Genomic DNA, 6,028 nt, shown 5'->3' with positions numbered 1-6,028 from the left:
TGTGTGTGTGTGTCCAGAGTCTGTGTGTGTCCAGAGTCTGTGTGTGTCCAGAGTCTGTGTGTGTCCAGAGTGTCTGTGTGTCCAGTGTGTGTGTGTCCAGAGTGTGTGTGTCCAGTGTGTGTGTCCAGTGTGTGTGTCCTGTCTGTGTGTGTGTGTCCAGTGTGTGTGTGTGTGTCCAGTGTGTGTGTGTGTGTCCAGAGTGTGTGTGTGCGTGTCCAGAGTGTGTGTGTGTCCAGAGTGTGTGTGTCCAGTGTGTCCTGTGTCCTGTGTGTGTGTGTGTGTGTCCTGTGTGTGTGTGTTTGTGTGTGACCACTGTGTGTGTGTGTGTGTATCCAGAGTGTGTGTGTCCTGTGTGTGTGTGTGTGTATATTTGTCCAGTGTGTGTTTGTGTGTCCAGAGTGCGTGTGTGTGTATTTGTCCAGTGTGTGTTTGTCCAGAGTGTGTGTGTGTCCAGAGTGTGTGTGTCCAGAGTGTGTGTGTGTGTGTCCAGTGTGTGTGTGTGTGTGTCCAGAGTGTGTGTGTGTCCAGTGTGTCCAGTGTGTGTGTGTGTGTCCAGAGTGTGTGTGTGTCCAGAGTGTGTGTGTGTGTGTCCAGTGTGTGTGTGTGTGTCCAGTGTGTGTGTGTCCAGTGTGTCCAGTGTGTGTGTGTGTGTGTCCAGAGTGTGTGTGTGTCCAGTGTGTGTGTGTGTGTCCAGAGTGTGTGTGTGTCCAGAGTGCGTGTGTGTCCAGAGTGCGTGTGTGTGTATTTGTCCAGTGTGTGCTTGTCCAGTGTGTGTGTCCAGAGTGTGTGTGTGTCCAGAGTATATTTGTGTGTGTCCAGAGTGTGTGTGTGTGTGTCCAGAGTATGTGTGTGTGTGTCCAGAGTATGTGTGTGTCCAGAGTATGTGTGTGTGTGTCCAGAGTATGTGTGTGTGAGTGTGTCCAGAGTGTGTGTGTGTGTGTCCAGAGTGTGTGTGTGTGTGTCCAGAGTCTGTGTGTGTCCAGAGTCTGTGTGTGTCCAGAGTATGTGTGTGTCCAGAGTATGTGTGTGTCCAGAGTATGTGTGTGTCCAGTGTGTGTGTGTCCAGTGTGTGTGTGTCCAGAGTGTGTGTGTCCAGTGTGTGTGTCCAGTGTGTGTGTCCTGTCTGTGTGTGTGTGTCCAGTGTGTGTGTGTGCGTGTCCACTGTGTGTGTCCAGTGTGTGTGTGTGTGTGTCCTGTGTGTGTGTGTTTGTGTGTGACCACTGTGTGTGTGTGTGTGTGTATTTGTCCAGTGTGTGTGTGTCCTGAGTGTGTGTGTCCAGTGTGTGCGTGTGTCCAGTGTGTGTGTGTGTCCAGAGTGTCTGTGTGTCCAGAGTGTCTGTGTGTCCAGTGTGTGTGTCCAGTGTGTGTGTCCTGTCTGTGTGTCCAGTGTGTGTGTCCAGTGTGTGTGTGTGTGTGTGTGTGTATGTGTGTCTAGTGTGTGTGTGTGTCTAGTGTGTGTGTGTCTAGTGTGTGTGTGTGTCTAGTGTGTGTCCATTGTGTGTGTGTCTAGTGTGTGTGTGTCCAGTGTGTGTGTGTGTCCAGAGTGTGTGTGTGTGTGTGTGTATTTGTCCAGTGTGTGTGTGTCTAGTGTGTGTGTGTCTAGTGTGTGTTGTCTAGTGTGTGTCCATTGTGTGTGTGTCTAGTGTGTGTGTGTCTAGTGTGTGTCCATTGTGTGTGTGTCTAGTGTGTGTCTAGTGTGTGTGTGTCTAGTGTGTGTCTAGTGTGTGTTGTCTAGTGTGTGTCCATTGTGTGTGTGTCTAGTGTGTGTGTGTCTAGTGTGTGTCCATTGTGTGTGTGTCTAGTGTGTGTGTGCCCAGTGTGTGTGTGTCCAGTGTGTGTGTGTGTGTCCAGAGTGCGTGTGTGTGTGTATTTGTCCAGTGTGTGTTTGTCCATTGTGTGTGTGTGTGTATTTGTCCAGTGTGTGTGTGTGTGTGTGTGTGTGTGTATGTGTGTATGTATGTGTGTGTGTGTGTGTGTGTGTGTGTGTGTGTGTGTGTGTGTGTGTGTGTGTGTGTATGTATGTGTGTGTGTGTGTGTGTGTGTGTGTGTGTGTGTCCAGTGTGTGTCAGGTTGTTATTTACAGGGACACTGAGGAGTGTGTATCCAGTGTGTGTGTCCGTGTGTGTTTGTAAGTCTATTGTGTGTGTGTCCAGTGTGTGTCCAGTGTGAGTGTGTGTCCGTCCAGTGTGAGTGTGTGTGTATCCAGTGTGTGTGTGTGTATCCAGTGTGTGTGTCCGTGTGTGTTTGTAAGTCTATTGTGTGTGTGTCCAGTGTTTGTGTGTTTCAGTGTGTGTGTGTGTGTAAGTCTATTGTGTGTGTGTCAGGTTATTATTTACAGGGACACTGAGGAGTTGTAATAAACCCAAAACCCTGGATAGAGGGGCTCAGTGAATGTGGAGGTGAATGTGATCAGGTGGGTCAGTGTGTCAGAGGAGGCTCTATAGAAGGACAGAGTGCCGGCTGGCCAGTCCAGATACACTCCTACTCTGTGGGAGCTGGAGGGGGGGACGTCTATGGTAGTGGGATTATTATTGTGACAGGCAGAGTATCTGTTGTCAGAGCAGAACAGACTCCAGGACTTGTCATTGTATCCAAGACAACAGTCATAACCCCCTCCTCTCCTGCTGATTCCTTTATATGTTACTCCTATAACAGCCCCCCCCACTCCACTCTACCTCCCAGTAACAGCGCCCAGTCAGACCCTCTCTACACAGCACCTGTCCACAGTCCTCAAATCTCTCTGGGTGATCAGGATACGGCTGCTTCTCTCTCCTCCATGTCACCTTTCTGTTCTCCTCAGACAGAGAGAGGAGTCTGTTTACTGTGTTTAGGTCCAGTGTGAGATCACAGACATCTGATGGATGAAACCAGACACAATATTAGAAATCATCATCATTCACATTAGAATGTTAACTCACTTTTCACTAATTCATTTAATGTAGATGTTTCTAGGTATCAAAAGGAGAAGTTAAGGTAACTTGAGACTTGTTGAATGATCATATGTTATACTGTATGGTAATATAAAACACACTTATCCACATTAATTACACACACACTGGACACACACACACACACACACACACACACACACACACACACACACACACACACACACACACACACACACACACACACACACGTATGCATGCATGAACAAAAACACACATTCCTTATGTAACACGGACACGCCACACACACACACACACACACACACACACACACACACACACACACACACACACACACACACACACACACACACACACACACACACACACACACACACACACACACACACACACATCAAAGCAACTCTTTGTAAACGTTGGTGTCCCTGATTTCTGCTTCTGTAGAACTACAGCTGATATTTAATATGACCAAGTCAGTAATGATGTTGGTCTTTGACTTAACTTGAATTAAGACTTATTCTTAGTCATATTCTTCACAGCAGTCAACACTCACATTTTCTAAGTCCAGGTTTCATTCTGTTCTCTCCACCATGTTCCACACTGTAGCGGTAAGCAGAAGAACAGACAGTCATTGAGGGATACACACACACACACAGGACACATACACACACACACACAGGACACACACAGGACACACAGGACACACACACACCGGACACACTGGACACACTAGACACACACTGGACACACACTGGACACACACACACACACACACACACACACACACACACACACACACACACACACACACACACACACACACACACACACACACAGGACACACACGCACACACACAGGACACACACAGGACACACTGGACACACACACACACACAGAGGACACACTGGACACACACACACAGGTCACACTGGACACACACACACACATAGGACACACTGGACACACACACACACATAGGTCACACTGGACACACACTGGACACACACACTGGACACACACTGGACACACACACACACACACTAGACACACACACACACACACTGGACACACTGGACACACACACACACACAGGACACACACACACACACACACAGGACACACTGGACACACACAGGACACACACACACAGGACACACTGGACACACACACACACACACACACAGGACACACAGGACAAACACACAGGACACACTGGACACACACACACACAGGACACACTGGACACACTGGACACACACACACACACAAACACACAAACACACTGGACACAAACACACACTCACACACACACAATGGACACACACTCACAGACACTGGTGACACACACACACACACAGGAGACACACACACACACACACACAAACTGGACACACACACACACTGGGGACACAAACACACTGGACACAAACACACACTCACACACACTGGAGACACACACACACACAGGACACACTGGACACACACACACTGGGGACACAAACACACTGGACAAACACACACACACACACACAGGACAAACTGGACACACACACACACACACACACACACACACACACTGGACACACACACACACTGGACACACACACACACACAGGACACACACGCACACACACAGGACACACACACACACACACACATAGGACACACTGGACACACACACACACATAGGTCACACTGGACACACACTGGACACACACACTGGACACACACACACACACACACAGGACACACTGGACACACACAGGACACACACACACAGGACACACTGGACACACACACACACACACACACAGGACACACTGGACACACACACACACACAGGACACACTGGACACACACACACACACACACACAGGACACACAGGACAAACACACAGGACACACTGGAAACACACACACACTCACACACACTGGAGACACACACACAATGGACACACACTCACACACACTGGTGACACACACACACACTGGTGACACACACACACACACAGGAGACACACACACACACACAAACTGGACACACACACACACACACACACTGGGGACACAACACACTGGACACAAACACACACTCACACACACTGGAGACACACACACACACAGGACACACTGGACACACACACTGGGGACACAAACACACTGGACACAAACACACTGGAGACACACACACAATGGACACTCACTCACACACACTGGAGACACACACACACTGGTAACACACACACACAATGGACACTCACTCACACACACTGGAGACACACACACACACTGGTAACACACACACACACACAGGAGACACACACACACACACACAGGAGACACACACACACAAACTGGTGACACACACACTGGTGACACACACACACAAACTGGTGACACACACACTGGTGACACACACACACACACACACACACAGGAAACACACACACACACACACTGGAGACACACACACACACACACACACACACACTGGAGACACACAAACACACACACACACTGGTGACACACACACACACACAAACACACACACACACACAAACACACACAGGAAACACACACACACACACACACTGGAGACACACACACACACACACACTGGAGACACACAAACACACACACACACACTGGTGACACACACACACACACACACTGGTGACACACACTCACACACACACACACACACACACACACACTGGAGACACACACACACACACACACACACTGGTGACACACACACACACTGGAGACACTAACACACACACACACACACTGGTGACACACACACACACACACTGGTGACACACACTCACAAACACACACACACACACACACTGGTGACACACACACACACACTGGAGACACTAACACACACACACACTGGAGACACACACACACACACACTGGAGACACACACACACACACACACACACACACTGGAGACACTAACACACACACACACACTGGAGACACACACACATACACACACTGGAGACACTAACACACACACACACACACACTGGTGACACACACACACACACACACACTGGTGACACTAACACACACACACACACACACACAGTCAGCATATAACTTTGTC

This window comes from Oncorhynchus kisutch, unplaced genomic scaffold (assembly GCF_002021735.2).
Source record: "Oncorhynchus kisutch isolate 150728-3 unplaced genomic scaffold, Okis_V2 scaffold2442, whole genome shotgun sequence".
In the NCBI taxonomy this organism is placed as follows: Eukaryota; Metazoa; Chordata; class Actinopteri; order Salmoniformes; family Salmonidae; genus Oncorhynchus; species Oncorhynchus kisutch.
Note: the sequence above shows the minus strand (reverse complement) of the source record.